The sequence below is a fragment of the Coturnix japonica genome, chromosome 5, assembly GCF_054131305.1.
Source record: "Coturnix japonica strain WE chromosome 5, WE-NBRP24, whole genome shotgun sequence".
NCBI classification, from domain to species: Eukaryota; Metazoa; Chordata; class Aves; order Galliformes; family Phasianidae; genus Coturnix; species Coturnix japonica.
In genome coordinates, this window is record NC_140667.1 from 47019998 (window position 1) to 47039569 (window position 19572).

The 19572-nt window shown below is 38.4% G+C and overlaps 1 protein-coding gene across 6 annotated transcripts in view; it reads right to left on the reverse strand.

Moving 5' to 3' along the window:
- LOC146760789 (uncharacterized) overlaps positions 1–19572 on the reverse strand; it is a 207806-nt gene that overhangs the window by 109902 nt on the left and 78332 nt on the right. For 2 of the 6 annotated variants that reach the window (XR_014947268.1, XR_014947267.1), the window contains one exon: positions 7438–7536. The exons of the other annotated variants lie outside the window; for them this stretch is intronic. The gene's annotated coding sequence lies outside the window, so the exon portion shown is untranslated. The remainder of the gene's footprint in view (positions 1–7437; positions 7537–19572) is intronic. 6 annotated transcript variants of the gene reach the window in all.

A 19572-nucleotide genomic window follows, 5' to 3' on the forward strand; every position in this document is an offset into this window, starting at 1 on the left:
GCTTTTTAATAATATGCATTTTTCCTCTATGGTCCCAATTACATATCATAAAATATATTTGAATGCCAGAAGCCCTTATAACTACTCAGTTGAAGATCTGATTCCTCCTAGTTTCTATTTCCATTCATCTTTTTTCTCACCTCATCATATGAGCTACCCTTCTCCTCCAAAAGAAATGCACAGAAACCCACAAGAGGGCACGATCAGGCAAAGAAGGGGGGTGAGCCTCACTATTTTACATAACAAAATCATATGCATCAAAACACACACACACACATACACGCACAACTTCCCAAATGTCTGAGGTTAGTTATCCTTCATGTCCTGACAAGTTACACCCACCTTTCCCAGAGGAACAAACTCACTCAATAACAAGTACCAGACTTCTGTTAGAACAGCAAATAAAGTAGGACCACCTACTGCCCAATTCTGCAAACATTTACTGGTAGACAATCCTGCATGCCTTCCACCAAGCACAACCTCTGAGTTTCAGCTGGTCTGACCATGTTACTAAGTGCCGTATCTCCAGCAAATGTTCACAGAGTTATACTCTATTGCTAGGTCAAAATCAGGCCAATTCTGCAACCCCTGTTTACTGTGGGCCTCAGGCACTAACTGATGATGGAATAACTCAAAAGAATGAAATGCTCTTTTGGATTTCAGGATAAGGCCCCCCAGTCAACATGTGGGAGCATTTATGGCTCTGTGAGACCTACGTTAAAAAATAACTTAAAACCAGACAGTGTTTCCCTATGAGTGGACAGTTTTCCCATGTTCCAGTTTGCTCTTTCAAAGAGGCTGGTAGGCTGAGATATCAGTCATTATGTGAAAATGACAACATTCAATTAAAACAATAGCAATTTTCAAGTGATGCTTTTTTTCAATAGATGTATGACATTCCTAGACATTCTATTAATTAGCAGGCCTTAGGCAACACATTTGGTAAAACAGAACAATCTGGCCTTTGATTTTTATTCAGGCCTTACCCGAGATCACACAGAGGTAGCCATGCTGTTGATATATCCCCCACACGGAGCACACACCCCCAGTAAGCAGTTGTGTTAAGAAGTACATGCTCCCCACTTTCAAGAATTTTCAGTCTGCAGGGAAAGAGAAAATGATTTTGTTGGACTGGGGAAACAGAATCTGTTCAGCAGACTTTACTAATCAGCCCTAAATCTGTTTCTGTGTCCTTTTTCCAGTTACCTGTCTCAGCTCCACTATAAAAAAACATCCTGGCTGAAAAAAACATGTCCTGAATGTTTCCTGTATTTCAGGAATTCAAACAAGCCCATTACTTTAAAGTAAAGAGTCTATTAATATCCCGATGAGCATTTGAAATTAACAGCATCACAGGTTCTACACCTACATGATGGTTATCTAGGAAACTGGCATCCTTGTTACATCTTTTCTGGGCAGCTACAATCCATCAGAACATAGAATGAAAAACATCATCTCAGTAGAAGTTGTAAGGTTCCAGCTGAAACACTCAAGCTTTTGATACTCCCACCTGCATTAATAATTTCTGGTTGCATTGGATAAAGATCTATGAGTTCTTCATGTTTGGGAATTTATTAAGGTAACCAAAACTTTGAATCATTCTTACTTGTTGTATTATTAATTTCATCTGTTGACGATAATGATTCGGTTATATTAAGGATAGTTAGGGCTTTCAAAGACATTTCCACATTTTTTAGTGACGTAGTTGTAACTAAAACAGCATCCAAAGGAGAAAGAAAAGGAGTATTTGCTCTTGAAAGCAGTCAGACTGTCTGGAGAAGATATATTTTGAAGGTTTTATTGGTGGCCTTCTGAGAAAGGCAGCTATGACCTAAGCTTGAAGGCTAGTAAGGACGATGTGGGTTTGTGTGGGAGGGGGTTAAATCTGATTTTTAAATGGTGAGTTATTAGCCCTGACATTTGAGAATAGACACTGCATTGTGTTGATGATGAGAGCAATCCTAGTTTTCTTGTTAATGGCAGTGATTCATTCTTTCCCACTCCACTATTGTTCCCATTTACCTGGCAAAGAGAATTACTTCATATGTGTTTCCAATTGCCGATTTCTAGAGAAACAGTTCAAATGAGAACAGGAGAAGTGCACCAGACAGGCAGAGTTCTGAGAACAGCTCTAGTGGATCTCAGAACGGGTGTGTTATTATTACCAAGTGGCATTTTCTCCCTCCTCTTCTCACCTTTGCATATGAGAAAGACATGGCTCTCCTCTATCTTGACTCAGAGTTTTCAGTAGTCTTTTCTTTCAAGTCAGTTTTAAACTCAAGCTTTTCAAAAATGTTTAAAATATCTTAACATGGGTAAAGAATATTGGAGCTTTAACTAGCTGGGTGAGGTCATGCTCCTTCACATCTACATGTTGCACCTGGTATCACAGAGCAGTCATCCTTGGATTCTCCACTGCTGGCTTAACCAACTGCACAAAAACAGCTATGCCCCAGGTGGCATCCTGTGTTCAGACAGAGGAGGTATGAGCCAATTGTCTTGACAGAAGTACATATGTTAAGGTGTTTTTTTTTTAATTTGTCTCAAAGCCATGATATATTAAGACAATGACCAGGAGTAAATCAAGACTCAAGTCTCCACACAGAACTGTCTCTCCAACAGTGTGTTTTATAATGTGTCTGACAACTGTCTGTCACTTTGCAAAATGCTAAACACAGCCATTTCTCTGCCTACCTCCCCTCCATCCCAGCAGACTGTCCCACTGTTAGACTGGCCTGATCCCCTCCAAATGTGAAGTGACAGAGCTGCATTGACGTCAGTGATGATACTTCCCTTTATTACAAATACTAGACTGGCCCTCCTACTTTTACAAATGCCCCTGAGGGGACTACATGAAAAACAAAGCTTGGAAAAGTACAGAGCTATGACTAGGGAACAGCCCATGGCACAGATGAGGGGACAGTAGCCATAAAGAGCTTGAATCCAGATGTGAAATTCTCCCATTCTCTATCTTGTATGTGAAACAAGTTAACTATTGGGTCAACCTTGCCCATAACACACAGATTTCTGAGGGCAGCTCCACCCAAAGATCTTTGGGAGCTATTTACTTAGAGGCATGCAAACAGCTGTATATCTGCCAAAAGAATGAAGCAAATTCCACCCTTTGTGCAGCTATCCAGGGCCACTGCGGCAGGCAGGGCAGGCAAGCTGACTGACGTGCTGGAGCTAGCCATGCACAAGTACTTCATGTGTCCAGTGAGCATTGAGACCTCAGCTGCAGTTTCACTGGTGGAGCTGAAGGCATCATGTCCAGAGACAGCAGAGGGCACAAAACTGGCCTCAAACAAACATAGTTTAAGTGGAATGTGGTATCCCCAGTTCCTCCCTGGGTTTCAAGCAACTAAGCACTTTCCTGTGCAACCTACTGTAAGGAACCTGTTTTTTAGCAGGAAAGTTGGACTCTATGATCTCCAGAGGTCCTTTCCAAACCCTACAAGTCTGTGATTCTGTGAAGTGAAGAGATGTATGAAATTCATATTGAGCCCTCAAGCTATTAAGTGCCTACTGCACAGAGCTACATCTTTCTCTGAGCTTCCAGAGTCAGCCATAAAGGTAGCTGGTCTTTGGCCATGCAGAATTCCCACAGATTTCAATGGGAATTTCAGTGTTCCAATCTGGTCTTCAAGAATGCATCTTTGGACCCAAAACTCTGACTGCTGGAGCCACATTCAATATCAGTGTCTGGCAACACCCATTTGTGAAACAGTGACTCATTCACAGGCACAACTTTAGAGGGACAGACAGGATGACTTTAATCATACATTTCCATTTTGTTAATAAAACTCAGTAAAACCAGATGAGCATTCTGGATGATAATAGTTGGTATTAATGTAATGGCTGTAGTGATCCACTGTCATAGTTAAGAATAGTTATATATCATGCAGAATACACTGGTTTAACTTGCTTCAAGAGCATAGCGGATAATGGACTCCTGCAGCTAAGGACAAAATAATTGTTTAAATGGCCACTGTTTTCATTATGTATTTTGTTTGTTTGTTTTTAAATAAGATACATGAAAATAAATTATAGAAAGTAATTTGACAGAGATAGATCTTCAAAAGTACCTGGGTGACCTAGGAGTCTAGGATGCCAGATAAATAAGCTGCCATTAGCACTTTACATTCATTGTAAGCAAGGGCACAAGTGGTTTGTGTTATGGTCCACAGAGGGAGCGACAAGTAATTCAGTCAGATATTTCTTAAAGGTGCTCATCTGTTATGGTTGCAGAGTCCTTCCTTGGTTTCCTTCCATCTGGGTTTCTATTCAAACACAGTTTTATGTCTTTTCTCTAATATTGCTGTATATCAAGATGACAGAAAGCATTTGAAAACACTGTTTTTTAAAGCTGGAGTTAGGCACTGGGCTTTTACTGAAGGGCTTTCTTAAATAGAAGGCACAGTGTTTTGGGTGCTGTTTTTCTGGATCTGCATGTTTGGCTAATCAGTATAACATATTCAGGGTACACTTCCATGGCAGCTTGCAAGCAGATGCCAATCATCTCTGCATGTGCTACTAGATGACCAGACATAAACTACCTCTAATCTTCAAGTCATGTTACTGCAACCCTGTAACATCGATCCCAAGCTAACATATTCTGCTTCCCAGCAGGACTTGTTAGTTCAGGCTCAACCACACGCTAATCATGGCTATGCAGCTTCATATTCAGAGCCAGCTTTCAACCAGACAGAGTGAGTTCATATCTGCCTGCCAAACCCTGAGTAGACATATCTTCAGTGACTCAAGCAGCTAGGAGTAGAAATGAGGGGTGAATCTTGTATAATATTCTCACAGTCAACTAAAAGGCTAGCATTGCTTGGTACTTAGAGGAGAAAATCAGAGTATGGTAGCCAGCTTTGCTTTCTTGATATGATTACCTCTTTGTGTACCAAAGCTCTTCCTCACTGACACTTCTCCAGCTTTATCCCAAGTCCTGCTCCACTTAGAAGGCTAAGTTCCCTTCTGCTCAGAGACATGAGTTCCTTCAGAATTTGCCTCCACTTAAAAAATGAAAGCAACATATGCCAAACAAAACTCCTCTTGCTAATTTCCTGACCTCCTCCCAAACTCTGTAGGATAACAAGTGCTTCTCTAAATCCCCAAGGAAAACCAAGACCTCACAAAATACTTCTGAGCTGATTATTTAAATTCTGTATGGCAGCCTGAAAGCCCCCTAGTTAGTCATGACAAGCAGCCAAAGCGTGGTATTTCCTACAGCTGTCTCAGTCCTAGAGAAAAATATCAAATGCTTTGATATAGATACATTTTCTAAAATGCTCATATTTCTCTATTTTTCTGGAGCAAAAAGAACAAGTGAGAATTTAAAAGTTTTATTACTGAAACTTGTCCACTTCATTCATCTCTTCACCTGTGCAGTTTCACCATGTCTCTTTTTCCTTTTCTAGACTTTATCTACTTTCTCAACCCTGTATCTTATAGCAAACCACCTAGTAAGAAGTTTGTCTGCCATCCCTATCCAGTGGCTAGCTAGTTTACTTCACTGTATTAAGTGGAAACTACTAACTTGAAAATCTGCAGTGCTTTGGATCTGAGCCTGCTGTGGGAGCTAAAGGTAAGATAGAAAGTGCATGAAAGCCAAGGGCTTTTGCATGACTTTGCACATTAAGTCACCTAAATTTAATTTTTCAATTTCCACTTTACTTTAGATAGAACCTGCAACAGCCCATCCAGTTCAGCAGACTCCTGGGACCTTGTGAGCACAACTTGGGATAAAATAGCAATTAACACAAACATAGAATTGCCTTAAACAATGTCTAGAAATGTAATCCAGTATAGAAATAAAAGTCCACACAGTCAAGCCACAAGATAGCTTTATCTTATCTCCTGGAGGCCAAGCACAAAATTTATCCTAACCATAAGAAAAAGAAGCAGTAAACCAAGCTTCACTGAAATTGCCACCTTACTGGTCTAGTATTTAGGCCTGGGAACAGTTAGCCAGAATACTTCTGCTGACCTCAGCTTCTGGGATAGTTCTTCCTTGTTTAACCTTGAATCTTTCACATACACATGGAGATAAACACCCAAAGTTCTACATGCTAAGACTTATGCAAACACATTTTGTGCCAAAGAGCATAGGCCAATAACCTGCAAAGATCCACACCCACACAGAATTGCACAATAGACCACACGTATTTGGGAGTGTGGCATTTGCCTATCGCTAAAACTATCAAGCACCAGTCATTCCCAGAATCAGTTTGCTAATCTCAATGGATCAGTTACACTGCATTTATTCTTGCCTTGAGCAACACCTTCTATGCCAGTCATTCATACCAACTTGGGAGCTCCCAGAGATCCTTCCCTCCCTGTTTTTCAGGTCCTCAAGCTCAATAACATTTAATTCACCAAGTGGAATTCCTTTGGCTCTTCTCTACAATCCTAATTTCAAATTCATCCCTTCATATTGAAGAGCTGCCAGAGGCATAGAGAGCATATTCCACAGGGATCACAAATTCCATAGTCCACTGCAGCCCAACACTACATGACTGCAAATCTTTCAAAAAAAAAAAAAAAAAAAAAAAAAAAAAGAGGCTCCATAAAACACCATCAGACATCCAACACTTCAGAATGGAAATTTATACATACGTTGTAATCTCTTCAACCCTACGCACTCAGCTAATGCACAGATCTCCTCTGATCCTCAAAGGCTGAACAACAGAGACACTTCACTGTTGCTTTGTGTGTAAGCTCTGATCCACTAGCTGATGAGTTGGATGGGGCCCAGGAAGACCAGTACTTCTGGCAAGAGCACAGTAAGCAATACACCATTTAATGGACACCCTTTGTTATTTCAGAACAGGTACAAAAAAAAACCAAAAACAACTGAAGCTGAAGAAGTAGTCCCCAAACTCACCCAGAATGCTAAATTAAAAGGTATTTTGTAGATTTGCGACTGCCATTGGAAAGGCCCAACTAACAATCCAAATAATCTCAAAATAATAACAGCCCTTAATCTAACACATATCAGCAAATTCCTGTTTCGCCCTTTTCTAGCAAAAATAACAACACTTTAGTTGCCAGTGCATTAATAAGATCCTATTTCTGCTCCAAAGACTGAATAGAACCTTTGTTCTTCACAGCAAAGGATTAAGAAGGTTGCTATTTTGGTAACAAGATGTGGTAGAGGTACTTACTTTGCAGCTGAGATCCAGGCTGGATGACTGAGAAAGGAATAAGCTCTGTTACCTCAGATGAACTTTATTCTCATAATCAGTATATCAGACTCGCTTAGCGTGATGCATATAATTAACAATAAAAGAGAGACTATTCATGAATAATTACAATTTGATGCTGTTTAAGCTCATTTACTAAATGTGCCCTATGTTGTACAGAAAAACATTAACGTAACTTTATAAGATGACAACACGTACGCACACATATTACATAACAAAAATTACTTACTTTCTAGGCAGATTACTGGTCAGTTGCTTCTTTTTTTTTTTTTTTTCCACTTTTTTTCTGGGTATCTCACCTCTTTTAACAGTTCATCATTGAGAAAATCTGTCATGAAGTGCCACAAGAAAAAAAGAAGTGTCAGAAAAACAGCACATGGACAGAGACAAATGAGAGAACACTCTGAAAGGAAGATCAAATCACAGGACACAGATCCAAGTGCTGAGGCACCAAGATGATTGAGAAAACTGTTTGTGAGGCTGGAAAAGGAAGCAGTGACCTGTGAAAATGAAAGCAACTACATGAAAACATTAGTCATGTCAAAAATATGTTGTTTATAGTTATCATAACAACATTTTTATTAAACAAACTTGTTTAGTATATAAAGTTTTTGCAAGTAAAACATTTCCAAAGGACTAGGGTAGGTAAGGCAGTGTGGTTAGAAACTGGCACTACTTTTAATTACACAGGGATTATCTTTTTGCACTTAGAAATGGAAATGCCTGGGGCTCACATCAGAGGAGGTCCAAATTTATAAATGAAATATTGTAATATATTGTATTATTGTAATAAAATCAAGGAGCATCTTCAAATACAGCAAACAGAAACGGACGTGTAGGTAAACAGAGCCTTAATATCTCACTTCTATCCTGCCTATTGGCCATTGACATGATAAAGGACATTGGAAACATGACAAAAATGAAACAATTTACTCTTATTTCCAGTCCAGCAGGGCAGTTTTATGTATAAATATATATTTTTTAAGGACCACCATGATGAAAATCAATCCCAGAAATGGGCAGAATGTCAGTAGGAAATTTATTCCATTGGTAATAACTGATATCCTGTGGGAATGCTGTTTTACATCCAATGAAACTCTTATCTCCCCTTCTCTAAGAAACAGCAGGAAAAGGACAATAAAAAACAAGAAAGGATCAGATATCTCTGTCAATACAGGTGCCAGATATCCTAGAGAAACAAATCTTATAGTTGAGTTTGGTCTGCATGACTCACCATATGCCTATTACCTCTTCAATAATTTTTGACACAACCGCCAATTTCAACCATATCTGATAAAAGCAGACACCTCAAACATAATTATATTCCTAGCAGGAGTCAGGAAAATAGTTGTACTGATATATAGAATGACCTTAATACTGCTTCTAGTAAGGCTTCAGTGTAAGCATACACCACTAAGTCTTCAGGGAATCCACTAGTACTGAACAGTTAGGAATTTCATAGCCACTAGAAAAGCTCCAATGGGAGCTTGAGCCTTGTTAGAAAAGCAGACAGCCCAATACCATAGAAAATGTGACCTTATTCAAAATGGGACTTCATTCATTCTGAGCTCAGGGAACCACAGTTTTCCAAATAAAGAGTGGAAAAATTGTGCTTACAAGGTTACCTTTGCAGGTAGCACTTCAATAAAACTTAAAAGGATTTGGGCTTGATGCAGATGTGACAGATCGAAGCTTTTGCTCTGTAATGCGAAGGAAGTGAGAATTTGAAACAGTCCCCTCTCATGAGTTTACAGAACACGTTTATTCCCTTTCAGATCTTTCAGTAGGTTAACTGAACAAAGTATCTGTTTACAGCATAAAAAGGGATCAAGTTCTCCAAGGATTGCCATCTGTGTATGAGTGCAAAGTAGTGTCAAGTTACAGGAGGATCTACATACTGAAGCTTTCCATGTTTATTCCCCCATTATGAAAAATAATTGCAGATTATAAAATAACTCCCTTGTGGAATACTTAAGAATTTGCAGCATAGTTTTATTTATATATCATCATAAAAATGCTTTGAATCTTAAATGATAACTTTCTCTCTGCAGAGCGTTAAGGGCCCTAACCATGTAGCTTGACCCAAACTGGTGCAACTCTGACAAATCTCTAAGACAGGTACACTTAGAGAAACTAAGGACCTTAGGAGCTACACTTTGGACCTTATCCATACAACACTGGTTACTCAAGCCTTATTATAACATATTAGCATGTACCAGATTCTGCAGATTTTGCATACAGATCACCTAACACTTAGGTAACATTTTAGACACCTAAAAGAAATTATATGATCTGGCCCTAAGAGGAAAAGGTATTGTGGTTGAACAGGAAATTCTGGATGTGGCAGTTTAATTTAAAAATAAAATAAATTTAAAAATTAAAAAAATTAATAATAATAAAAAAAAAAGGAAGAAAATCAAATGCTACCATTTTATTTTTGGGAACTCAAATGAAAATTAGCATCTTCCATGCTTTAACTTTCTCTTTGAAAGCTGACCAGCCTTAGCACAAGCCCAATTGACTCATGACTACGGATAAGAAATGAACTGACGTGAAACCTCCTGGAGAGGATAAATATTCAGCTGGATGAAGGCTATGATATTTATATTTGGTTTCTAAAAATACTATCTGAGTTCAGATGGATGGATGCATGCATGGATGTGTATATACATTTTTTCCCCACTTTTATAATACACAAGTCTTTTTATAATTACCTGAAATGGTTTCTCACTTTGGATAATATGACAATAGAATCAGGCATTTCTGTGGCCTTCTATGTTTTAATTATATATTATCTCAGGCTTGAAGATTTAGAAGTGTTGAAAAGACCCTCTGTGCTGAAATGAAACAGTGTAGTTAACAGCAGTTGTTTCAGTAGCATATTTAGGGAGATACTTTAAGTCTCGCTAACCCCAATATGTAGGAAGAACAACGTCATGTTAAGTCAAAAGTTAGACAGTGTAGCTGTCATGTCACTCAATGTTTGTGAGATAGGGCCAGTGTTACAGACACCAGTTAGAGCTCATACTACCTTACGAGCAAGAAAATGGAAGTTGGATATATAACAACTACAGACTTCATAACATTTCAGAGATGCTGCAGAGGAGATGCAGTTGTGTTCAGAAGGTCACAGAGTTAACAAACGGCCAGCTCAAGGCACTGGGTGCTACCCTCTCTATCTACCAAGTGCACTTGCAGTAGGGTGAGAGAATAGCAAGAGGCATTCTAAATCCTTCTCTTAAACAGACACAGTATAATCAGCAGGTGTTGAGAGTATCAGACTTGCTGAAAATGAAGACATGGTTGTCTCAACTTGGGCAACTAGACTTAGAAAGAATTTTTGAAAACCAGAGCCTGCAGGAAAATGAGGGTTAGTGCAAAGCTGTCCTAGCTCTCAGGCCTCACACAGAGGCAGTTCTTTTGACTGTAGGACTCCTTTTTCCCTCACTTCCCCTAACCCTTTGCAGGGAGGTGGGGCCAGAGGGAGGCATTTTCAGCCTTCAGAGGACCTTTATACTGTATTAAAAATACAGTTTCTTTAATGTTTCCTTTCTCAAAAGTAGTAATATAAACTAACTGAGTGTGCTCTTAGGAGAGCTGTTGGCAAGGGTATGGGATAATCTTCTGCCAAACCTCATCTTTGGCATGAAGAAATAAACAGACTGTGGTTCTGCATAAAGACAAAACTTTTGGAAGGCCTTTAGAATATTTCTCATAATGAAACAGTGGGGGGGTAGTTTTCTTGAAATTCAGAATACCCTCCAAACGACAAACTCAACCTTTAAATGTTTTGGCCTCTTCAATTAAGGACTGAGTTCCTTCATTAAGAATAGATAAATAAATAAAATTGAAATAATTCAATGATATATGATGGATATGCTCTGATTTTATACAATTTTCACACTGTTTCCTTTGTCCATAGCAAATAGGTCATGTCATATTATAGGAATTAAATTATTCTCATCACCCTATGTTAATGAAGACTGAGATTGAAAGGTCACGTTTTCTGCCTAAGGCCACAAAGGAGCCACTGCCCAGAACAGCACTGACAGATTAACTTGCTTGAGTCTGGCTCTGTGCTTCTTGATCATGTTCCCACTGATGATATCTGAACAAAAATACTGTCAAAAATATAGGGGATAAAAGGCACAGCCTCGGATTTTATTTCAAGGTGCTCTCAACCAATTTCCCATAGTAAACTGAAAAGCATTGAAGATTATACAGAGAATTTAGAAGAAAAGCAGTCAGAGTTTTTGAGAAATATTTCAGCAACAGCTAAATTTCTCATTAATATCACACTTCAGAGAAAAAATGGAGAAGCCAGTTCAGAGCTAAGAAGCCTAATACCATTATATTATTTTGGTTCACTTAGTGAAACACAACTGCTGTTTTAAAGAGTAGATAAACCTCCTATATTTAACAAATGAAGTTTATCAGACATAGATCTGAAACACACTTAGATGAAGTTTATGTATCCAAAAGGCTACTATGCTTTGCCAATACACACAGGATAGCGCTGGACTGCCCAGTGTATCATGAGTGTTGTTAAAAGAAACTGAATACTTTAAGAACATTTTAATAGCGTTCCTTTTTGATTTTGGGTGGAAAGGGAGGTTGTCTTTTCCTTTTCAGGATTATTTCTTTTCTAAGTGCCTTTCTAAATCCCACTTAATTTTGTTTAATTCCAGCCTTGTAAACCCTTTGTGTGTTTCTGTCTCTCTCAAGGCTATTTAAGCACTATTATATCTCTCCTTCCAGTAAGGACGTTGCTGTCTCATTTCTTTCTGTTCTTTCAGAAACCAAGTCTCTTTGCCCAGTTTGGTGAATTTCTCCTGTCTACACCCAAATTCACTGCTGCAGGCTACATAAAGACTTCAGAATTAATAACTTACACAAACTCACAAAGTTCTCTGCTTACTCCAGCAGATACCTCTGTACAAGTTTAATTCATGCCAAATCTGCAGCTTTTCTCTGTAATAATGATAATAACAAAAAAAAATTAAATATAAGCACCAACATTCTGACATCACCATGGGACTGCTCAAGCTGGAGCCAGGAACCTGCCTCTGTCTGGACCTTGACATTAGTCAGTCAATTTGCAAAAAAGGACATACCTCATCTGCACAGCCCTCCAGTACAGCTACATAGTTGACGTGTTTTCAAGCACCTCACTGAAAGAAGCAGTGGTTAAGCCTGAAGCTTCAAGAATTTAACTAAAGAATGTACCAGTATCTGGTTATGCAAAGGCCTTTGGTTAAATAATACATAAACTTCAAATACCACTGGGGCTTGTGGGTTGAATTTTTGGGGGTTTTGAGTTTAGGAATTTAAGTAAGTCGCATCTTACTGTGAGAAAAGAGAAAGCAAAAACAACTGAGAAATGGTATTAGTCCATTAAAAACTCAGAGCCATATGCTGTCGTGCCACAATAATAAATAAGAGGCTTGTGTTGGACAGAAAGCGAGGCTGTGACCTCCTTTCCACTAATTACCACAAAGCCATTTTGCTGCATTTTTACACTTTCCTATCTTCACACTTAGTACTCTGTCCCAGTGTAGCCCTCCCTCATTATCTAGGTTCCAGGTTGATAACTGAACAGTCCAGGTTCTCAAGTATGTGTTCCAAGTGTTTCTCAGCAGATTTAGGTATCTAAGTACAAGAGGATGAGAGCCTTTTCTTTAAAATAAAATTACTTTTCCTCACAAGTCAATGCATTGTCTGACTGCATGATGCTACTATACAGAATAGGGTAAGATAAGGTCCTTTGGGCTTTAGCTGCATATGGTAACATTTTAGGCTGTAAATGATTCAGACGCATTGCAAGAAAAGCATTTCCTGCAAGTAGCACTATAAAAAGGTGGTTCTACAAAAGGCATTAATAGAACAGCAGAGTAAAAACGGTTGACCTACTGGGAGCAGTAACATGAAGATGGCATAAAGCCAAGAGTACAAGACAGCTGTGTAGCATATTAGGAAGCAGGACATTGAGCACAAAGCTGGGTTTATGCAGTAAAGCCACTGTAGGGTTTCAGTTGCAAAGAACTTCTGCTGCATAGGTGAGAAAACTAAATGCAGCGCTGTCACCTGAGTAAACACTGGCTGATGGAGAAAAAATATCAAGGCCTGATCTAACACCTAATAAAGTTAATGAAGAAGCTATACTGACCAAACTCCACTTGAAGACTGCACCCTACAGTGAAATTTGAGCCCAGCAGAGTCAAGCAAATAAATTCGTTTCTTATCAATAGAAGTTCTGTTGTTGTTTAATGGATAGACAAATCCCCAGGATATTTGCATTTCTCAAATGCCTGTTGGGGATAGCTTTATGGTCTGTCATGAACATACACTGATATACACAAGCAAACACAGACATTCCTTACATGAGCATCTTTAAGATGATGTGCGTGCAGGTTTAGCTCTGAAGGGTGCAGCTTGTGTTTTCTCCAATGACCTAATTATCATCCATCTATACTTAATATAGTCCACCATAGCAATTCAGTAGTTGCTAAATGCACAGATAAATTTTGGTTTCTACTAAATTGCTTCAGAAGGTAATTCACAATTTTTTAAGGAAATGAAGTTTCTTCTATGTAAACTTATTTTCTTAGCAGGCAACTGAAAACAAATTTTAAGTAACTTTGTATTCTTTTTTGTTGTTGTTTTTAAAGAAGAAAAAAAAAGAAAAACAACAGCTGTTTTTTGGATGAGCTAAATTGTTTATTATTTTCCCAAACTGTCCAAACGATGAAACTCATTTAACCCGTTGAGGAGTGACACAGAAATGACATGTTGTGCATCATGCATCAAATAAATGGTTACTCCTGCTGCTTTTTAGACATCTGGGGCTTAATTTGCAATTATTTGCATTTTTAGAGCAAAGCTATACAATAGAAATGGGAACACATCTCCTGTGTTGATTCAGAATTAATTTTCAAAGGGTGATATGCACCATAAATCCTATTGCATGATTACTATAAACATGCAGACAAAAGAATGAGGAACAGCGTTGTCTGCTAATGGATGTTCGGTTATGAATTACAATTGTTATAACATGTGATTAATTTACATGTTCAAATTAAGTCTCCATTTAGGCATGTTTAATTATGAGGTACTCAAAAAGCATGGATGGGTATGTTTGATCATAAGGAGCTTTTAGGAAAAAGCTTGGCACTTACTGTTTGTTTGTCCTGGTTTAAAATGTTCTCATTACATCATGAAATGAAAAAGTTAGAGAGAGGAATGCATCTGTTCCAAGCTAACAATGCACACAAGTCAAGAACTCTCCTCTTTTTCAAATTTCCCATAAAGACGTGCATCTGAAGTATCTTTTTTGGCAAGTAATTGACAGAGGGAATCCATGAAAACAATAGTGCCTTTGGAAAGGCCAGTAGTACACATAATGTGGATGCCATCTTTTAATCCCTCTTTAGAGCCCTAGCATTTCTAAAATCTTCAGACACTCCTACATTTTAGTGGGACTTCCACTGCATGCTACTGTGCCATAGATGAACAGCTCCAGCAACTATACTACAATTTTCTTTGTAAAATGCAGGGGTCCAACTGCAAGGGAGGGCTTAGGGCTGTGCAAATAACTAGTTTTTCAGTTCATATGCCAAGCAAAACATTTAAAAAAAAAAAAAGTTGGTTCAAACTGTACCAAATTCACAATTTTTTTCCAGGTTTCCACACCAAAAATCAATATCTCCACCCAGAACACTATATTTCCTTCAATGTGAAATATTTCACGTATCTCAAGAAGAAACATTTTTGGAAAATGTAAACATTTGGCAAATTCAAACATAAAAGGCAAAAATAATTCAAGGGAACTTCTACAAAACCATTGTAAAAGGATTGTTCTCTATGACATACAATTCATTCCTGTGTTTTGCTGAGGAAGTTTATTCCATGCCACGTAAAATGCTTTAGGGTTTACTCCACCTTCCCAAGCGACTACCATTAACACAAGATAGGAGAGTCGTTCTCACTCTATTCTCATTGCCGCTCAACTATTACTGACATACTTTGCACGACATGGCTTATTGGACCTGTTCCATTTGGTGGTGATCTGAAGAATAATTGCTAGGGCATTCACCTAAGAGTTAGGGACCCACATTCAGACTCCTGTCCTGATCAGACAGAGCACTAGCTAGAATTCTGACCCAACTTTGCTGAAGTGACTAGGTTATTGGGGGGCGTAGGGGGGGGTTGAAAAGCACAGATTAATTCACTTGGCATGTTTAAGTGCTTAAGGGGCCACCATCAATCCTAAGAACAGCTTTAAAGCCTGACATACTCACATAGCAGAGAAGGTATGAAACTGTTCCTTGGAAGTGAAAAAACTGTGAAGAGGAACAACTGAGGGCACACTGTAGTAGTCTTCATGCTGCTAATTGCTCATGTACTGTTCTGAGAGACAGAATAGCAGCACCTAGATCTTTGGAGCAGAGGACATAATTAAACCTTAGTCTCCACCACCGCAAATAAACAACTTAATCATCAAGAGAGGAGGTAGAAGAGAAACACACCCCCGCTGAGTTTTGCCTCCTTCCTATTACCAGCAGTATTCTTCTTAGATGAAATTTTCTGTTAATAAGGCTTGAGTTGTGCTAAATAATTTGCTTAATGCCAGAAATGACTTCTTTTTTTTTGACACTGCATATTTTTCTCTCACTGTCCTAGGCACTAAAGATGTACTTCTTCAAGATATAAAACTTCTTCAAACAGCAATAACCTACCATCTAGGTGAAAGCTATTGGATACTATCACAAATACACTCACAGCAGTATGCACTCTTAAAAAAGCTTATATTTGTGAAGCTGCAGTGGACCTCAGCTCAGGAGATTGCCTGTCTCACTAACAGAAGAGTCCTGGGGAAAAATCTCGCAGCAGCCTTCAGGCCACTCCCCTTCACTTTCACATTATATGCCTTTTTTTTGCACATGCCTCTTAGATGCACAAAGTTGCTGCAGGACTAGTTAAAAAATATAGTTTCAAGTGTCTGAATTCATAATGGTTTGTGAAGAAAAGGCCCTTTCATTTTGCAAGTATCGTGCATCTGCAGAGGTGCAATAACGACAGTAAGAGCAGTAGGAAAATATACTGTAGATCTATTTATCAGAAACAATGATTTCTAACGTGACATAGAAGCACTATCTAACACTGTCAGGTAATATCAGTCACCCACACACACTAAGCAATGGGATGACTCAAGGCAGTCCCTGCCCCCAAATATACACATCCTAATTTGATCAGTGTAGATATATTTCTAAATGCATCTTAATAGAAAAAAGGAATACAAAATTAACCTATAGAATGAGTAGTGGATATGAGAAAGAATAAAAATTAAAGAAAAAAAAAAGAAAAAGTGAAAACGGTATCTATTGCTTTGAGGCAAATAGGTTTTTGTAGAAGCTTTTCAGATTTATCACTAAACAATAACTATGGAAAAAAGTCCTATGGCTTTGAAAGAAGACATGGTATACAGATAACCTTTATGACTGAATAAATTCCACTCATGTTTTTCTAATTGTTTTTTTTCTTCTGTCATATTTTCATGAATTTCAGTGAATCCTTCTCTTCACTTTAACCATTCAAGATTTACTGATTTGGATTTCCAGATTGTTCAAGAACAACTGGTACAATGGAACAGGCTGCCCAGGGGGGTTGTGGAGTCTCCTTCTCTGGAGATATTCAAGACCTGCCTGGATGCCTACCTGTGCGACCTGGTGTAGGGAACCCGCTTTGGCAGGGAGGTTGGACTCAATGATCTCTGGAGGTCCCTTCCAACCCCCCATACTCTGATCTCTGCTTTGCCTAGTGCAGGTAATCGGCTACAGCTAGGACCATAGCTTACAGCTGCCAATATGAGATTTCAGCCATTTACCAGATTCACTCACTGAGCTACATTCAGAATATACCATGTAAAGACAGACAAGATATCAGGGTTGTAAGCAAGAGTAATCAGGTTATTTACTGTACCAAGATATAATATTTCTTGTTCAGGGCCTGTGCCTTGCACAGAATTATGATGGCAAGGCTTTGGTAGAAGCTTTTAAATATTACTAAAGAAAAAAGGTAGTTTATGTAATTTCAACACGACTGTTCGTTCATTCCATTTGGATTTTTAACCATTGTATTGCTCTCATTCCACTTGGAGATCATCAGAAAATCACAATACTATGGACATTTTCAAACATTTAATATATTTTTGTGTCAGAATTGAAATGGGTCACATGGCATACAGCTGTATTAACATATTTAGGGTTTGGACACTTACAATCTCTTGCTTTCTGGAGTATTATTTTTCTCCTTGTTTAAATTTGAGAATTACTGGATGTTTGGATTTTTTTAACTACAAGGTTAGAATTTATGGGAAAAAATTAAGCAACAAATAGGTACAGTGTCTCAACTTCCAATTTTCATGGCCTGCCTGCCAGCAAAAGGATTAGGGAGATAAAGCTAGTTTTCTTTTTGAAACTGCAACTAGTCCAGTCACAAGATCACAAACCCTTCCTACCACATTAGCTATACTTTGACCACACAAGTTTACAGATTATGGGAGTTACAAAAGGACATGGCAAAGATCTCTCTGCAGCTTCACTTACATAGCAGCAGGAAGAGCTTCCAAGGGACCTCTCCATCTCTGCAGTGCTGAAAAACTTCCAGTGAAATATTCCTGGATACCAATGATCTTGTTTAACATAGAAAAAAACCCTCTATCCTTGACCAGCTGTAACAAGCACAAGTCTGCATAGATCCCATTATTCTTTAGAAAGGTGAATGGCAGCAATCATAAATAAATTAAGTGTGCAGTATCTTATTTGAGATTCTTTTATTCCTTTTTAGCTCTAAAGCTTTTTTAAAATGTCAACAGCCTCGGTGATAATTGTGGTTTAATCTGGCAGGCAGCTCAGCACTTTATAGCCATTCACTCAGTTTCCCCCATAGGGATAGAGGAAACAATCAGAAAAAAGGTAAAACTCATTCATGGGTAGAGATAAAGACAGTTTAATAGGACAGAAAAGGAAAACAAAACAGTAATAGTAACCATCATCATAAAAGAATATACAAAACTTATAATGTGTAATGCAATTGCTCACCATCTGCTGACTGATGCCAAACCAGTACCTGAACCGTATCTAACCCTACTCTAGCCAACTCAGCATGATACCATATGATATGGGATACTCCTTTGGTTAGCTTGTTTTTGCCCCCTCCCAGCCTCCTCAATGGCAGGGCAGTGAGAGAAGCTGAACACCCTTGGCTGGGTGAAAGCACTGCTCAGCTAAACATTGGCATGTTATCAACATTATTTTTATCCTAAATCCAAAGCACCATACCAGAGAATTAACTATATCCAAGCTGAAACCAGGACAGTGATGGAATATGAGGCTCGATACTGTATGTAAACAAGTGAAGTTAATTTCATTGCTTAGTAGTCTGTTGGTTTTTTCCTAACATGGAATTGAGCAGTAAGTTACTGCAAGGGAATCCTGAGGCTACCCCAAAACTTAGAAGTGCTTGGGATTTTGCTGTACCCAGCCAGGCAAATTTTCAATATCCTCTAAAGTAGATTTTTTTCTTCTATAAACCCATCTGTTTTCACACTCAAAATGCTTTTATGCACTACAGATCTTCAATACTACTTAGGTTTTACTCACAGATATAAAATAAAACCAAAATCATTTCAAAATCATTTACTGCTGGCTTGTACTGTTAAACTGCACTTCTCACCTCAAATATTGAGGCAAGACACACAAAAGCTTTCAATACACATTTTCTGATTAATTACCTACAAGAATATTTCTTATTATTACTACAAAGACCATCCATAATCAATCAGGTTCTGATGGTCCTGTACTGGCAGAATTCCCATTACACACTCAGCCATTCAGTTACATTGACTTTGTTTCTGCTTTCCATTACTGCTTCTGATTGTTGTCAGATAAAGACTCAGATGCCTTTTCTGAACTTTCACAGACTAGAAAATAACACCTTCTCCTAATACTACTGCCCTAATTAATGACAAGAGAAGAGCCAGGAGCTGCCACAGAAACTAGAGTCATCAGCTGGAACAAGAAGCCAACAGTAGCATGGACAAAAAGAGCATGATGAACTCAGAAGAAGGCCAAAGGAGTTGTAGAATTATCCAGAATAACTACCATCTGTTCAGAAAGAATAAGCACACAACAGTAAAGACTGATGGGAGATGCATAAAATATTTCCTTCTCTGATAGTCCTACTGTAGGATTGAATTATATGAAAATGGTAACAAAGATGATGGCAAATATTCAAAAGGTTATTTGTAAAGAAAAGCTCACTGATATGGATGCCTTGGCTGGAAAAGCTGGTGCAATCTCCACCA